We start from the raw sequence: 18,797 nt of genomic DNA, 5'->3' as shown, positions 1-18,797 counted from the left end.
GAGGTTATTGCTGTCAAAAATGGCTACTGCGCTTCAACTCTGGTTCCAGTGTTTAGCCAGTGATTTCCACTAGTTCAGTGGTTTGACTTTCTTTAAAACTTCGGCAGCAAACATACACTGTTTGAATATTTGTCTTAAATTTAATTAAAATATTAATAAATTTATACTAAGTTTAGGCCTTAAAATATGCTGTCAATTTCAAATTTAAATTTTAAACAGGTTTATTTAAAAAAAAAGTTATTTAAATTTTAAAAATCCAGTTTAAAAATATGTATTATTTTAAATCATTGATTTTTGTCCACCTTGCTTCTAACAGCTGTTTCCTAATAATATAACAAATTAGAATGGGAGTAAGTAATTTTAGGTGTTTGAATAGACAGTCTGTTTGGGCTAAGTATACTTCTATCCCAATATAACGCTGCCCTCGGGAGCCAAAAAATCTTACCCTGTTATAGGTGAGACCACGTTATATCGAGCTTGCTTTGATCCACCGGAGTGCGCAGCCCCGCCTCCCAGACCACTGCTTTACCGTATTATATACGAATTCATGTTATATCGGGTCACGTTATAACAAGGTAGCAGTGTAGTAAAGAAGAGATACTCTAAAAATGTTTAACAGATTTTTTAAACCTAGCATTCTTTTTGTGTGAACAATTTGTGGGACACAACTAACTGTAGGCACAAGTAAGGTCCGTTAGATACGGAAGTAGAGGACTACATTTGCAAAGAAGATACTTAGTCATCTCCATGGCTTAAATTTGACTCATTAGTCTAGACACATCTAACAATTTCCTCTGCAATCTCTCTTTCTCGCTGCCAGCAGGCCTTGATGCAAATTCACAATGCTGGAGGCCTAGTTTCATGTTTGTCTACACAGGATGGAGTAGTTTAACTTAATATATAATATTTTTTTAAAAAAAAAGCAAGTGCTCATGAACTAGGAACTTTTCTGAGGGTATGGCTACACTTACATTTGTGCAGCGCTGGGAGTTACAGCTGTGTTTGTACAGCTGCGTAGGCCAGCGCTGCAGTGTGGCCACACTGACAGCTACCAGCGCTGCAGTGTGGCCACATTTGCAGCATTTCCAGCGCTGTTGGGAGTGGTGCATTCTGGGCAGCTATCCCACAGAGCACCTCGTCCCATTTTGGCGCTGTGGGTTGTGGGAAGGGGACGGAAGGGTGCGAGTCTTTCTGCTTCCTGTTCCAACGCCCCGTGGTGCTTTGCTACACATTCCAAGCAGTTTGGCGCCATTGTGAGTCTGCAGCGCGATTTCTGTTACAAATGGAGCCCGAGCTGCTGAGGACCTTGCTGATGAATGTTGCCAGCACATCACATTTGGCAGTTGAGCTATTCCTTCAGCTCCAAAGTGACAGTGAGGAGTCAGATGATGATATTGATTTGCCTGATGCGCAAGACACTAAATTGCTTGTGGCAGTAACGGACGTGCTCAGCACCGTGGAACGCCGCCTTTGGGCTCGGGGAAACGAGCACTGAGTGGTGGGATCACATCGTCCTGCAAGCCTGGGATGACGAGCAGCGGCTGCAGAACTTTCGGATGAGAAAAGCCACTTTCATGGGACTGTGTGCTGAGCTCGCTCCTACCCTGCGGCGCAGGGACACAAGATTGAGAGCTGCCCTGCCAGTGGAGAAGCGGGTGGCTATTGCAATCTGGAAGCTGGCAATTCCAGACAGCTACCGATCGGTGGCGAACCAGTTTGGAGTGGGAAAGTAGACCGTTGGAATAGTGTTGATGCAAGTTTGCAGGGCCATTAATCGCACCCTGCTAAGAAGAACCGTGACTCTGGGGAACGTGCAGGACATTGTGGATGGCTTTGCACAAATGGGTTTCCCTAACTGTGGAGGGGTAATAGATGGGACGCATATTCCTATTCTGGCACCACCCCACCTGGCATCCGAGTACATTAATAGCAAGGGGTAATTCTCTCTGGTTCTCCAAGCGCTTGTGGATCACCGTGGGCGTTTCACTAACATTTACTCAGGATGGCCTGGAAAGGTGCATGATGCACACATCTTTCGGAACAGTGCCCTGTTCAGGAAGCTGCTGGCTGGGACTTTTTTCCCAGACCACAAGATCACAGTAGGGGACGTCGAAATGCCCATTGTGATCCGTGGAGACCCCGCTTACCCCTTAATGCCATGGCTCATGAAACCGTATACAGGGAAGCTTGACAGGAGCAAGGACCGGTTCAACTACAGGCTGAGCCGGTGCAGAATGACTGTGTAGTGAGCTTTTGGCTGTTTAAAAGCGCGCTGGAGGTGTCTCTACAGATAGCTAGATTTGGGGGAAAGCAGCATCTCCGCTGTTATATCCGCGTGCTGTACCCTCCATAATATTTGTGAAGGGAAGGGTGAAAGATTCAGTGAGGAATGGACCTCCGAGGTTCGACGTCTAGAGGCTGAATTTTCACAGCCAGAGAGCAGGGCTACTAGAGAGGCCCAGAAAAGGGCTTCAAGGATTAGGGATGCCTTAAGGGAGCAATTTGAGGCTGAAAGCCAACAGTAATGTTTGGTGCCTTTGCTGTGCCCGTTTTTCCCTTGGGGTACAGTATTTCTCACTTTCTGCAATAATAAAAAATGTTTTATAACTCAAGAAATCATTTATTCAAAATACAGTACATAAAAGGGCAGGGGGGTAGGGTGGTGGACTGTACATTCAGAGGTTTGAATATGTCCTGCTTGGATTGCTGTTCAATGCCTGCTGCACTTCAGGATTAATATGCTGCATTGTGATGGGGGTTGAGTGCATAGGGTAAGGGTTGTAGTTCTCAGGGCTGGTAGGTGAACGTACAGGTGTTGGGGGCAGCTGGTGGTGGTAAGAACCAGGCTGCTGGAGAAAGGTGTTTTGTGCAAACACTGGGGAACAAGGGAGAGAGCTTTGGGCGGGGTGGGGGTTACCATGGTACTGATCTGCCTGCATGGCTACGAGAGACTACATACAGTCCGTTTGGCGAGCCAGGAGGCTTATCAGCTGCTTTGTGCTTTTCTTGGTAGCCAATTCCTTTCTCCTGCTCTGTGTTTGCCTCCACTCATGCATTTTCTCTCTCCAGTCCTGCAGCCTTTTACTGTCTCTGGCGTACTGATTCATAACTGCTTTGATCAAATCTTCTTTTGATTTTCTAGGATTTTTCCTCAAGTTCTGTAGTCTTCGCGCAGGCGGTGATAGGGCTGGAGCATTCAAGGACACTTAAAATAACAGAAATAGAAACATTTAATACAGAGGCTACATTGTTTATTATCACAGTGAAGGAGTTTGTAGACTTTGTGTAGCATCATTTCCACATACCTAACATAGCACAGAGAGGCCACGGCAGCGAAGGCATGGCGAGCAATGGGGTGAGTGTTTCTGCTGCGACTTCACCTGGGAAGGGGAACTGCCTGAGGGCTGGGGTTTCTGTGCATTGGGGATAGCAGAGGGCAGGTACTTGGGGACCTGCACTGGGGAAAGCAGAAGGCAGATAGTTGGGGACCTGCACTGGGGAAAGCAGAGGGCAGATAGTTGGGGACCTGCACTGAACACTCATCACTACATTTTCAACAGGATTTTTTACTGCCAGATATATCACCGCTGCGTGTTACCTGGGAAGAGAGGGAGGGTCTTCTACAGCAATGCGGATTCCGCCCTGGTCCCTATGCAGCTTGCCTGTGTGCAGCAATGGTCCCCCCACCCCTCGCGGCAAAGTGGCGTGGACGAGTTAGCCTGACCGGGACAAGGACCACGGTGGCTCTCCCTATACACTTGCGCAAGCACATTGCCCACACTCTGGCTGCAACTTTTGAAGAGATTACTGAGGCTGATTACAGAGACGCGATAGACCAAATCAATGGGCTATTCCACATTTAGGCATGCATGCAGGCAGCCATAAGCCCCACCCTCCTCTCACAAAACATTTCCATCCTAAAAATAAAATCTGCTTACCGGGAACACGCTCCTCTGCTTCCTCTTCACCAACAAGTTCCAGCTGCTGCGACTGGATAGCCTCCTCCTGGCTTGAGAAGAGCTCCTGGCTGCATGCCTCCTGGGACTCCGGGGTGTCTCCTCCACCCCAGTAGCCTCCCTCTCCGCTTCCTTTACACCCTCCCCCACTTCTCCCTGCTCTGAAGTCTCCATCATGCTCCTCGGATTGGCAGTGGGGTCACACCCAAGTATGGCATCCAGCTCCTTGTAAAAACGGCAGGTCGTGGGGGCGGTTTCCCTCACGGGCTTTGCAATAGGCACTGCAAAGCTCCTTTACTTTTACCCTGCACTGCAACGCGTCCCGTTCATGGCCCCTTAGCAGCAAGGATTTTGATATCTGCCCATAGGTATCATAATTTCTATGGCTGGAGCGCAGCTGTGATTGCACAGCTTCCTCACCCCAAACACTGATGAGGTCCTGCAGCTCGGAAGTGTTCCATGCTGGGGCTCGTTTGGGGCGTGGAGGCATGGTCACTGATTGATTGATTGCACTCCACACCTGGCTGAGCAAACAGGAAGGGGATTTTTAAAATTCCCGGGGCATTTAAAGGGCGGGTCACCTGAGCCCAGGGCAGTGGAGTGTGAAACGATGAGCAGAGTGGCTGAAAAGGTATGCTGGGATACCTCCTAATACCCTGGAGGCCAATAAAAGAGCTTTTGGTGTCCACACTTGATGACCAGTGCTGCATCACCAGCGCTGGAATCGCTACACCCCAGGCAGACCAGGTGTACAGCCAGCGATGCAACCAGGGAGCTGCAGCACTGGCCGTGCTTTGCAAGTGTGGACACAGAGTGAGTTGCAGCGCTGTAACCCCATCACCAGCGCTGCAACTCTCCAGTGTAGCCATGGCCTGAGATCAACTTGGGTTTGGGTTTTTTTTTTAGTTTCTTTTTAATTGTAAGTCTTATATCAAAATCAGCTATCTTATTTTGTCTAACCATGTCAAGAAAAATATCAGAAATTTCAGTTTATTTTCTTATCACTCTAAAACAAACCCATTCAATGTAAGCAATACTTTCAATATTGCAATATTTAACCTTTTTTCTAAAACTCTAGCTGCTGTAGTACTGAGATTGTGTGTCAGTCTTAACTTTCATTTAAAAAAAAAGTTTCCAGCCCTCACGGTTGCTAAGAAAACCTTGAAACGTGAACCCTAAAGATAGAGTTGCCAACTTTCTACTTGTACAAAACCAAATACCCTTGCCCTGCCCCTTACTCCACTCGTCCTCCGAGGCCCTAACATGCCCTGCCCCTTCGCCAAAGCCCAGCCTCCACCACTCCATCCTCCCACCCTCGGTTGCTCGCTCTCCTCAGTCTCACTCACTTGCTCATTTTCACCAGGCTACTTCAGGAGGCTTAGATGAGGGAAGGGGTGAGGGCTCTGGCTAGGGGTGCAGGCTCCGGGCTGGGGCCAGAAATGAGGAGTTCAGAGAGTGTGTGTGTGTGTAGGGGGCAGTGAGTTGGAATACAAGAGGGAGTGAGGGCTCCGGCTGGGGGTGCAGGCTCTGATGTGGGGCTGGGGTTGAGGGATTTGAAGTGCATGAGGGGGCTCTGGGCTAGGACTGAGGGGTACAGAGTGCAAGAGGGGACACTGGGCTGGGGCAGGGAGTTGGGGTGTGGGGGTGTGAGAGAGCTCTGGCTAGGGGTGCAGACTCTGGAGTGGGGATGAGGGGTTTGGGGTGTAGGAGGATTCTGGGCTGGGACCGAGGGGTTCTAAGTGCAGGAGGGGGTTCAGGGCTGGGGCAGGGGGTGGGGACATGGCAGGGGGTGAGGGCTCCGGCTGAGGGTACGGGCTTTGGGGTGAGGTTAGGGATGATGGGGTTGGGGTTCAGGAGGGTGCTCCAGGCTGGGATTGAGGGGTTCAGAGGGCAGGAGGGGAATCTGAGCTCAGGCAGGGGGTGCAGACTCTGGGGTAGGGCAGAGAATGAGGGGCTTGGAGTGTAGGAGGGTGGCCAGCAGGGACCAAGGGGTTCAGAGGGCAGGAGACGGATCAGGAATTGAGCAGGGCGCTGAGGTGCAGTGGGAGGTGAGGGCTCCATCTGGGGGTGCGGGCTCTGAGGTGGGGCTGGGGATGAGATGTTTGGGGTGCAGGAAAGTCCTCAGGGCTGGGATTGAGGAGTTTGGAGGGTGGGAAGGGAACCAGGGCTGGGGCAGGGGGTTGAGGCCCAGAAGAGGAGTAGGGGTTCAGGTGGCACTTACCTCAAGCAGCTCCAAGAAGCACTGGCATGTCCTCCCTCCGGCTCCTACACAGAGGCGGAGCCAGGTTAGTTACCACCAATGGGAGGTGCGGTTGAGGCAGGGGCAGCATGGGGAGGCCCCTGACTGCCCCTACGCAAAGGAGACGAAGGGGGGACATGCAGGCCATGTTTCCCAGGAACCACACAGCGCAGAGGTTAGCAGTGAGCCTGCCAGCCCCACTGCGCGGTGCCGCCAACCCGACAGTTAACAGCCCGGTCAGCAGTGCTGACCGGAGCCCATCAAGATCGAAAACCAGACACCTCGTCACCCTATCTAAAGGCTCAGAAACGAGAAGACAAATAAAACTATCTTTTTTTTTGTTTATTTTCTAAATCATTGTTTTTAAACCACTGGCTGGTTTGAGGAGAGAGTGGCTTGATTAATGAATTTTAAATGCTTGGTGTTGGCAATACAGGTAGCTCAGCCCTCTGAAATCTCAGGCCACTTAAAGTGACTGAACCTGTTCCTCCCACAAAACACTCGTTACTTTTGAAAAGTTAATTCTGAAGAGTTATTCATATACGAAGTATCTCACATCAAAATATTCAAACCTGGGTACATGCTATACGAACAAAAATATAAATAACTTGGTCTGATTTTGAAAAATGCTTAGCACTCCTAACTCCCATTGGCTTCACTGGGAGCTACCAAGTGCTCTGTAAACCAGTCTGTTTATTTAGGTTCCTAATTTTAGGCCATGAGCTTTGAAAATGCTGGCCTAGTTCTCGAGAATGTGGTACTAATTAACCTGTTTCTTAAAACCAATTATAAAAAAGTGAAATACTTACTGTACATAAAACACACTTCTCCAATGTCAGCATTCACTTTTCTTAGGCTAAAATTCTACGCAAGACATCCTGCTTATGGGTCTTAATAATACTTCGAACTGCAATAGTACCTCTTCATCCAAAGTGCACAACGAGGTGTTTTACAAAAATTAACCAAACTGCCCAACATCTTTGTGAAATAGATAGGAAAATATTTTCTTAAGGAAGCAGAATCATTGATCAAGTCACGGACTACGTTGTACTTAATGCTGGTCTACGTGCATTTTTCTAAACCAGGATATAACACATTTCAACATTATTCAGCCATTTTTACACTGCCTAAGAAAGCTGTGTTTCAGACAAGAGTGGTTTTTAAACCCAGTTTTGTCTAACATGCTTTGAACTCTAGTGTAAAAAGAGCCAAAGAATGACGACAAAATAAACATTGATTTTATCCTGGCTGCCTTTGTTAAATTCTCTTGAACACTACAATAAACACAAGTTAACAGAAAAAAAGGTGAAAGTTAAAAAAAAGAAAAGAAAAGAAAAAGAAAACTGGCATCAAATAGAGATGAGAAGGTGACAGAGTTGAAACATCTGGTCATTACAATAAGTTATACATAATTTTATTAGTGATTGGGGGAAGGTTGACCAAAAGTTGGGGGAATGTTGACCAAAAGTCTTTCATCAGCAGAGTTTATTTAAAACTTTCCCCTGTGTAGAACGGCCCATTTTTGGCAATTCAGCAGCCCTACTTCAAGTATTTCACTTTCATGCATAAGTGCATTTTAATATTCATCTTGCACACAATAACTAGCTCCTCACTTGAAAGAATGGGGGAGGAGGTTATTGACAGGAAACACAATGGGCCTGCAAAACTCAGAGTAATAGGAAGTTACATTCTTGTTAAATATCATTACACCCAACCATTTCCTTTTTCTATCTACAGCTGCAACCAAAATTTTCCATCTTCACAGAAGCCATCTTAAGCTAACCCAGAACACTTCAGCAAAAAGTATTAAAACGTTCTCTAGTAGGTATAAACTTAGTCTATTTAATTATTAACATTTATAATCTTCCTGCAGATGTTGCTTTTTGCTGTTGCTTTAAGATAATCCAGGCCTTTCAATTGCTTTTTAAAATGAAAGGGTACAGACCTGGAAACACCCATATGCAGATCTGCATGACCTTAATGGGTCATGAGAAGGCTTTTCAAAGGTATCTGGTAAATATTAAAGCCTTCACAAAGTCCCCTGCCCTCTCTCTTCCCCCTGAAACTAACAAAAAAAGGAACACTAACTAAAAAGGAAACTAAACAAATGACAGAAATCTAGAGCCAGGACTTACAGACTCACACTCTGACTTTAGCTTATTCCCTTGAGTCTAGATGTTGCATTTGAGACAGCTGGCTCCTGTCAAGGGCTCACAGAGCACTGGGTGATTTCACATACCATAGGAGCTGAAATACCCAGCCACAACTGTTTGACACAGAAGTAGTGAGTTTTAGCCTGGACTTTGCATTTTCTGCCTTTTATATATTTCAGTCAGACCTTTAAAACCACTATTTTAATTATGTTTACGCATTAGCTAATAAGGAATGCTAAGTATCTCTGTACATCTCAAGCGCAGTTTTTGGTTTACACAATTATGTGAAAACAGGCATGCAAGACTACACACAGCTATTTACTCTCTATCAGGAGGAACAGAGTCTAATGTTATGTAAGCTACAGAAAAGCAAATATTGCAGTATGTTGGGCAGATGGACCCAAGCAGTGAAGCATTTCACAGTCCTACAAAACAGTGGAAACAGAGTGTCTCTATTGAAAGCTTAAGCAAACATATGGCTGTCTTTTTCCAAAATCATTTCACAAAATATTGGCTAGAGAAAAAAAAATCACCACAAATCCAATTTTCTCAATGCTATGGAAATTGCATTTTTATTAGAAAAATTTTATAGCTGCTATAGCTTGCCTTGCTTATTAAAATTCATTCTCTTCTCCAAGAGAGGAAATTAAACACAATATTTCAAGGCATATGAAGATTTATCAGAATTTAAAGCACATAGATAAGGTTTGTAATAACACTCCATATGTCATATCATTAAATAGTATTTCTGTAATTGCAAATTTTCAAGTAACAAAATCTACAGAGAAAGACTAGTGCTACCCTTTTGCCTATTTGTACTTTACCTGCAGCACTGCTGCAGAGTGAAATTGACTATGGTTACATAATCTTACTCAAATTCAGTCACAATAGGAGCCATGGGAAAAGTGCTGTTGTGCTTGAACACAATGCTACTCTTCCTCTGCAGGTGTCAGTGTGAGATCTTAAGGAGTGCTAAAGGGGAAAGACACAAAGAAAAAAAGGGAGATAAAGCCATAAATATCAGAAAGTAGTAATCATGCTCCATGCAGAAATGGTCCAAAACCCTTCCCCCCTCACTTCACTAGTGTATTTTTTCAAATGGGATTGTGTGTTCTTTGCTCTCTCTCAAACAAAGTTTAGAAGTGGTTTAACCAAGCTTTTATTTTATTTTGGTACAATAACCCACTGGATTATCATGCTACAGATAAATTAATTTACAACTGTAATCATACTAATAATATCTCATGTTGCAGTTGTGATTTTCTACAGAAATTCAAAGAGCTTTCTTTATGGGGCCTTTATAGAAGTACTACACTATTTTACAGTAAACAGTCCAATACCAATCACAATAATATTACATTGTTTTGATCCATTACAGAATACTATATTATTTTTATACGTTTTTAACTGTTTCCCAGCTGTGTGTTTTCATCTACTATATACTCACACAAACAAGTAATGTCTATCTACTATCAAAGCAAGTATTTATTCTTTACATGCACCACACACAGCCAGCTCACTCCTCTTATTATACTTCCCAAGTACATCCCCTTTCTTTTCTATTCACAGAAAGAGGAAATCCTGAATGCTGCATGCTATGATCATTTCCACATCCTAACCCAAAGAAAGTCAACCACTTTAACACCAGGACACTACAGAGATAAGGGACTGGGAGAATTTCTCTAGTTACATCTTTTGAAATATGTAGCTTGTGAGCCTGCTTTGCATCACTCAGCACTTATGGTCATGGTATGCAAAAAGAAAATACCACAATTTAGTGCTATTCGTAAGAGGAAGAAGCTCTTTTCTAGTATATTCTTGACCTACTCTAAGTGTGACTGCATTTGTTATACTTTGTGAAATTCCACGGTTAAAGAATACAAATGTACAGTATGAACAAAACTTACATCAGAGCAAATCAGAAATATTTGGCAAAAAATAAAATGATTGCATTAACAGGATTAGTAAAGTTATAAGTCAGTGCAGAAATTTGCCAAATCCTTACAAAAATATCTAGGGTCTGCTGACATCAGTATGCAGCAGTGTTTCTTAAACTATTGTACTGGTGACCCCTTTCACATAGCAAGCCTCTGAGTGTGACCCTCCCCCCCTTATAAATTAAAAACATTTGTTTATATGTTTAATACTATTATACATGCTGAAGGCAAAGCAGGGTTTGGGGTGGAGGCTGACAGCTCACGACCCCCCATGTAATAACCTCGCGACCCCCAGTTTGAAAACCCCTGGTACACAGTTTATTTACACCTTGTGTAGTAGTTCACAGAGCCAATTCTTCTAAGGCATTGAATACTGCAACCCACTGCTATTAAATAAAGCAGAACCATATGAAACAAGCACTGTTCCACAGTTGTTACCAAAATGTCTTCCATTATTTTGCTTGAAAAACTCATGTATATCATGGCTGGGCTGCCAGCCCCCAGAGTTTAGCTTCCAGACAGCGACATCCTGAGTTAACAAGCTAACAATTGTATACTTAAATAAAATAACTTCTTGCTAATATTTTCAAATTACTGTTTCTCTCATAAGTCAACTTTGGCTACTTTGAAATTAGTTCAGTGAAAATACCATAATAAGGTACTGCATCAAGACTTTACCTTCTTTAGAATCTAGTAATTCCTCCTCTGTTCCACAACAAGGAAAGCTAAGCAAATTAGCTAATTTTGCCACTGGCAAAAGATTGCTCTAGAGTGTGCCTAAATATGAGATCTGGACTTTAATTTTTTCTTACATACTGTTTTTATTAGGTTTTAATTTTTAAACATAATATCAACACCCAAATAGAGGCCATGATCCTGCATAAGAATCCAGTAGCATTTACCTCTATCCATGCAAAATCTCACTGAAATTGACAGGATCCTGGATGGGTACAGGAATCCATGCTAGTAGATCATGATTCAGGATTGAAGCTTAAACTATTATGATGATTATTAAAATGTACACGAGTGCTTTTTATGCACTGCCACATGTGTGACCTCTGTTCATTGCAAACCAGTTTGGCAAGGGCAAGCAATGCACTCAACATATAGAGGGATGCCTCAAGGAACCCCTTGAGCTGATAAAGCAGCAGTGTTGTTGGGTTATAAAGGAAGCTGCATTTAGTGATCTTAAGCTGGAAGAGTGGTGGCTGTAAATGAGGCTCAGAGAGCAGTAAGAGGAGATCACAAATGTTCAACTAGTAAAATAGAGGACGTGGCAAGAAGAAGTAGGAAACAAAAATTGGCAGACTGGATTAGACCCATGCTCCATCTAGTCCAGTATCCTGACTCTGACAATGACCAGCACTAGACAGCATAGAGAGATGCAACCACCATAAGACAGTTTTTGTAACTCTTTATGATGCATGAAGAATGTCCGAAAAGTTGGGTATATCCCCCTACTCAGTTCTCTCTTGTTGTGTGAGTGACTGTGTGTGTGTATAAGACAGAAAGAGACAGAAATACGAAGAATACGAAGTTTTATCTTCCTCAGTTTGGGAAGGTTCAAACCCCCTCCACACTTCTCCTGCTAGCCCCCATACAGTCAAGGGCTGAGTAAGCACCTATTCCAATATATTCCAGTTGTTTGTAAACTGTGACATTTGTCATTCCATAACAATTGCAGTACAACAGTATCTTCTATTCAAAATTTAGGTAGTTAACATTTAATGTGCCACAATATTTATGGGGAAATACTGGGGTAAAATTAACAACATTTAACAACATAAGAACGGCCATATAGAGCCAGACCAAAGGTCTATCTCGCCCAGCATCCTGTCTTCCAAAAGTGGCCAATGCCAGGTGTCCCAGAGGGAATGAACAGAACAGGTACATCCCCAGTTGCCCATTCCCAGCTTCTGGCAAACAGGCTAGGGACACCACGCCTGCCCATCCTGGCTAATGGCCATTGATGGACCTATCCTCCATGAATTAATCTAGCTCTTTTTTGAACCCTGTTATAGTCTTGGCCTTCACAATATCCTCTGGCAAAGAGTTCCGCAGGTTGACTGTGCACTGTGTGAAGAAATACTTCCTTTTGTTTGTTTTAAACCTGTTACCTATTGATTTCATTTGGTGACCCCTAATTCTTGTGTTATGAGGAGTAAATAACACATCCTTATTTACTTTCTCCATACTAGTCATGATTTTACAGGCCTCTATCATATCCCCCCTTAGTTGTCTCTTTTCCAAGCTGAAAAGTCCCAGTCTTATTAATCTCTCCTCATATTAAATCCGTTTTTAATTATGCCAACTGTAGGTCTTTCCAGTTTGTGTGTTCTTACAATGGTAGATTAAAATTACAACTTTCCCTTCCAAGTTTCCTAACGCTGACAGCATTAAACAATCCCTTTGAGGATTATATCCATAGTGAATCTGTATTTTTATTGCCGCACCTATTTGTTGCAAGATATGGCCAACCACACACACACACATAATACTGATGGGATAAAAATGTGAAGCCTTCTCACCTCCCCATTTCTCATGATCTGTTCGCTTGTTTCTCTCATCAACAGAAGTTGTCCCAGTGAAAGATGTTTCCTCACCCATCTTCTCTCTCTGACATCCTGGGACCAAGATGGCTAAAACAACACTGCACGCAAAATCTAGGTCAATTTGTGGGGTAAGGACGGGTGCACATTTTCTCAAAACCAAAGTCAATGGCACCAACCTAGTACTCATGACCAACGCAACATCTAACCAAAGTAAGTCCTAAAAAAAGACTCAAGATGATGGTAGGGATGAGAGTGGCAAAACAGAGATAGGGCTGCCGCGCAAATTGCTGCTGACGTTGGCTAGGCAGTGCTGCAACTGCTATCATTTAGACAGGCCCCCAAGACCATCTAAATTACACTGGGGTCTTCTCCAATCCCAGAGCAGCCCCAGATCAGGAGGGCATGAAGATGGCTTAAAGCGATGTCAGCACGGTTCCCGACTCCCTCTCCTTAGACTGGGAGGTCTGTGCTGCACCTCTTGGAGACAGCACAGTATCTCAACCTTACATTTTGCTTATACTCTGGAAAATTGTCACTATGAAGCACCATGCTTACTTTCTCACAGTAAACTTCCATATTAAATTTGCACAGTCTACAACTAAAAAAAAAAGAGGGCTTTTTGTAACTTTACGTGAAAACTTATCAAAATCAGAAGTAAATGCTCTGCTCTTTCTAGTTCATGTATTGTCACCCATAATGAAGACTGTGTAAACAATTCCACGGATGATGTCAGAGCCATACTGCACTCTCCCACAGGTATGCTGGCTGGGTAGTGTGAAATATTTTATTTTTGTAAGAAAAAGAATCAAATAGTATTCTGAATATATACAGATCAGATCATCTGAGTAAGGACATAACTTAGCTAATTGCAACTACGCATCTGCAAAATCAATCACACAATCTGCGTCACATTCACAACCACATGAGCTAGAAATGCCTTCTCCTCCACTCCCCCTCCCTTTAAATGGCAGCTTAAATGCTGCAGAAACTAAGGCCTTGTCTGCAGTGCCACTTTACAGCACCGAAACTTTCTCGCTTAGGGGTGTGAAAAAACACACCCTGAGCGATGCAAGTTTCAGCGCTGTAAAGTGGCAGTGTAGACAGTGCTATAGCGCTCAGAGCACTGGGAGCTACTCCCATCATGGGGGTGGGTTTTTTTACTACACAGCTGCCATGGCAGCACTTTTAACGTTGGTAGTAAAGACATACTCTAAGAGATCTCCAGCAGACCAGAAAAAAATACTTGTGAGCAGCAGCCTCACGCATTGCGTACAACAGGCTTCCAGCACAGGACTCAAACAGTCATACCAACACAGAAATCGAACAAAAGCTGTTGAGGAAAAGCAATTCACGTCACAAAGAATGTAAACCATGAGTCAAAGAGTTGGTCAAGTACAGACCTGTTCCTCCTCCAGTTGCCAAGAATTAGCATTCATAGATGCCAAACAGTGATGAACAGTGCATGTCCCTCCAGCAGCAGGCAAGTGGGCAAATAAAACAGGTACATTCTGTAGACTTAATACGAGGAACAAGAAAATGCACTCCAAAATATCACAAAAACGTATTTTCTTTCAAAGTGACATACAATGTCTACTACAGTGACAAAATAAAAACCAAGAGGAGTTTTAAGTTTAAAAGATTGAACAATAAAATGCTAGAATGTAACTCATGATGTTACCAACCAGACTCAACATACCAGAAATGTATGTAAGCAAATATTATTTTAATCAGATAAAAAATGTTGTAAAACAGAACGAAACTTGCCAGGTGTGATTCTCCACTGCCTTGTATCTTGTGTAGTAATTTACAGCAGTGAAAAATGAGTGAAAAGTGGATTTAAAACACTATACCAGTATGAGTGGCAAATTCTAAATCTTTTTACACTCACTTTGTATAGAGGCAAATGACTACACGAGGTGCAAGACAGTCGATAATCAGCTGCCCCTATGTCTGGTATGTTCATCTCTCTCTTTTCACTCATTTAACTTTCCTTAGTTTTACTCTTGTCCATCTTTTCCTGTCCTACACCTTAATCTGTATTTTCCCTAATTCTGTAGTATTTTAAATTTCATTACTTTTTCTACCAACATCTTTCATTTCTCTCCTTTCTTAGATTTTGTTCCCTCTTCCTTCTATTTTCATACTTTACTCCATAATTTTAATTATTACTTACTTAATTCTTTCCTTGTTTTCCCCCTCTGGCCTACGAACTTTTGCTTTATGTCCTTTTCACATTCAAAATTCCATTCCATTCCAGATGGGTTCTTAGACCAACCTCATCAACATGATATCTCAGCGGCTTCAAGTATGGCATTAAGCAATCTGACTAATATCTGTCACATGTGGTGTGTTTTCTCTTCCCCCAGAGGAAGAATTAGAATGTTTTCTTTTGGTGGAGTTTTGCTTTAAATATACATACTGTTATGTGTTTATATGAAAGAAGGCATGTTGAAGAAGTGTACCTTGTAGTTAGAGCAAAAGATGGTGAGGTTTGGGATAACTCCCACGAGAACTAAGGACCTCAGACCACAGTTTCAGACCAGACCTCAAAAAAAGTTCTGTCTCCTGTACAAACAAACTTTACCCATACAGTAGAAAGTTCCATAATGCCTGAGGAGCAGAGATGTCAATCATAGTCTTCATTCAATAGCTGTATGGAAACTGCTAGATACCCTGAACCAGGCCATTGAGCAACCCGAAGTAAAAGAGGTGAGACCTTGAACTTGACTCAATATTCTGTGGAAGTCAGTGTAGAGGATGGAGGAGTCTTGATGTGCTTGTGGCAATCTGTGTTGCCAAGGAAAACCACTGCAGAGTTCTGTATTAGTTGGAGTTTCCTTAAAGCTGTTGACTCCATGCCCAGATATACTGCATTGGTATAGTCCAGCTGTGAGGTTACAAAGTCCATCATCCATTACCATGGGAACAGAGATAGTAGAAAGTGTTATTTGCAGATGCTTCCAAGGAATCCACAAAACACTCTTAATTTACAGACTGAATAGACCAATTGTGGGTGTATGCCTTCAACCAAATGAGACTTCACTGCAGCTGCAAAATCTAAGTTCTTTCCTCTGCCCACCAATATCATCTCCATCTTGCTCAGGTTCCGCTTCAACCACCTGTTCTTCATCCATGAACCAATCTGGTTCAAGCACTGGGCATTCTTGATGATAATGTTGTGGTCAAATGTTGTGAAGGATCGGTAGAGCTCTGTGTGTCTTCTGTATATTACTTGACACTTGATTCCATGTCATCTGACCAGTTCACCTGGTGTTTGCATGAAAACATGGAAGAGGACTAGAGAGAGAACTGATCCTTTTGGGACTCAACAAGTGAGGGGTCTCGTGGCAAAGATTCCTATCACTACTCTTTGGATGCATCACTCCAGGAAAGACTTAAAACTTTTTAGTACATTCCCATGGATCCATGCTACCTTTCTCTGGTAGAACAGCAGTATCTCATCATCAACAGTATTGAATGCTGCAGAATTGTCCCAAAGGATGACATTATCCATCCACAATCCATTCACAGCAAGAGATCATCCATCAGTGCCACTAACATAGTTTCCATGTTTGAACCTTCCTGTTTCAGCCTCTCTTTTACCATCATTGGCACATGAGTTTCCAGTCCTCTTTCTTCATCCAGTGCAGAACATTAGAAAACCAAGGCGATCATGTGGGCAATATGGAGAAGAGACCCCCAGAGCCAGTGTGTCAATGAGTGAGGCTAGCGTACAATAGTGATGATTCACCAGGTCCTTGACTCCTTGTCCTGTTGCGGAGTGCTGCTGTCTGTTAGCATGCTTTGGAGTTTTATGGAGACTAAAGAGTCTCCAGGTCAAATCAGGATCATGGGTCTTGCTGCCTGGGAACTGGGAGAGCTCCGACCAATGCCTTAATGAGGTGATGGTCTGTCCAAGACAGTGGCTGGATTGTGATGCCCACAATAACATATAATCAGAGACCAGTCCAGGGTGTGGCCTGGCTCTGAAGGCTGGACCAAAGATGACCAGAGTCCTAGGGAAGCAGACAAAGAATGACTTGGGTGTAAGGGAGAAGGACCTTGTATCTGAAGCCTAAACATGAATTTCAAATCTGAGTGTTTCACCACCATCACTAGCAAGTGATCAGCAAACTCCTTTTAGAGCCCTTTTTATTTCCATTATCTGTAAATGAGCATAAAATCAATCTTAGCATTGGCTCTAGTTTCTACTGTTAGATGAAAGAATCTAAATGTACCCATCTTACTTGAAGCAGCTCTTTCTGGATTTGCTATTTGAAGAGAAGATGAATGCAGCTGCCTGGATCTGTGATAAGGCAAGTAGTCAGTTGGATAGTGTGGGCTAGGGAAAGGCTCATGGTGTCATCCAAGAAAGTGCCTATGATGTAAGCTATATGGGAACATGCATTGATGAGGTCATGTACTATTTGATGTTGATGGATCTTGCATTGATCAGCATCAATATTAGTTCAGGTAGCCACCTTCCTCAGGCCCATATCTGTGCCGCAGATAGGTAAAATGTGTCTGGCACCCATTTATGTCTTATGTCTGCTCCGTTGTTTCCTTAGAGAGTTCCTCCCGGTTTGAAGTATGATTAGGTGAAGTAGCGGGTTGTATCACAGGATGCTCTAAGTGGAGGAAAGGTTGTCTGGCTTGCCAAATGCCATGGGCAAAACAGGGGTTTGTTGGACACCTTTTGGCACTATGCCCTGGTTGAGTCCTGGGAATGGGCAGACCTGGAGCAGAGTGTTCCTGATGTAGCAGTGGGTGTGCTGGAGGCCCAGTGGCATAGCAACAAAGGAAATAATAATACTAGTGACTATAATAGTAGGTAGGGTCAAGTCCAAAAGAAGGGCTTAAAGATCTCAATGGCATTAGACATTCATTTCCTTGAAATAACTTCTCTGGTTTGTCATATCACCCATGTTGTACTTTCCTGCTTTGTGAGAGAGGAGAGAGAAAGGGAGATATATAGTACTTATTATTTAGGACTCAGCCTTATGTCCATCTCCCCTTCCCAAAACAGCTGCTTTGTTCCTCTCCAGGAAAGGCCAAAGATTCTGTACGTATATATTCCATTAGTCATGTGTATTCACTGTTAATTGTTTTGCTGATCAACTGTTGAATACACATGCCCTGAACAAATCTGAACAGCAAAAAAATTAAAAATATATACACATTAGTAATGTGGCACACAGAACAGGAGGTAGTTTATTTTGACCCTTGGCTGACTGGATTCCAAGAAGTACTGTGGGACAATAAAACTTATAAACTAGAGACTCGTTTCTTTCTTCTTGTTCTGCCTCTGGCACCCAAGAATGCCACCCTTCCCATTCTCACCTTAAATAAAACCTCACAGTAACTTTATCTAGTATAAAAACAACAAGGAGTCTGGTGGTACCTTAAAAGACTAAACAGATTTATTTGGGCATAAGCCTGTGCCATGTACATTGGCAAAATCGGACAGTTCCTACGTAAAAGAATCAATGGACACAAATCGGACATCAGGAATGGTAACATACAAAAGCCAGTAGGAGAACACTTCAATCTCCCTGGACATTCTATAACAAATTTAGAAGTGACTATACTTGAACAAAAAACCTTCAGAAACAGACTTCTGCTGTTTCTCTTTGAACTAAAATTCATTTGCAAATTTACCACCATTAATTTGGGCTTGAATAGGGACTGGGAGTGGCTGGCTCATTACAAAAACAGCTTTGCCTCTCTTGGAATTGACACCTCCTCATCTATTATTGGGTGTGGACTGCATCCCCCCTGATCAAATTGGTCCTGTCAACACTGGTTCTCGACTTGTGAAGAAACTCCCTTCTCTTCATGTGTCATTATATAAAGCCGGCATCTGTAATTTTCTCTCCATGCATTTGAAGAAGTGAGTTTTTTTTACCCACGAACGCTTATGCCCAAATAAATCCGTTAGTCTTTAAGGTGCCACCGGACTC

General features: G+C 43.2%; 1 protein-coding gene and 1 long non-coding RNA gene across 9 annotated transcripts in view; both read right to left on the bottom strand.

Moving 5' to 3' along the window:
* Positions 1-18,797, bottom strand: part of TMEM131L (transmembrane 131 like) — a 123,864-nt gene that overhangs the window by 77,144 nt on the left and 27,923 nt on the right. The window lies entirely within an intron of this gene.
* Positions 7,594-16,847, bottom strand: LOC127047870 (uncharacterized). Of its 2 annotated transcripts, XR_007773498.1 has the most exons (3): positions 14,238-16,847; positions 12,814-12,935; positions 7,594-9,320 (listed from the first exon to the last, which is right to left on the bottom strand). It is a non-coding gene; the product is annotated as an uncharacterized LOC127047870 (long non-coding RNA). The 2 variants fall into 2 exon arrangements; XR_007773497.1 differs by having other exon boundaries at positions 12,814-16,847.

Source organism: Gopherus flavomarginatus, chromosome 3, assembly GCF_025201925.1.
Source record: "Gopherus flavomarginatus isolate rGopFla2 chromosome 3, rGopFla2.mat.asm, whole genome shotgun sequence".
In the NCBI taxonomy this organism is placed as follows: domain Eukaryota; kingdom Metazoa; phylum Chordata; order Testudines; family Testudinidae; genus Gopherus; species Gopherus flavomarginatus.
Note: the sequence above shows the minus strand (reverse complement) of the source record. Positions and strands in the feature narration are given on the sequence as shown.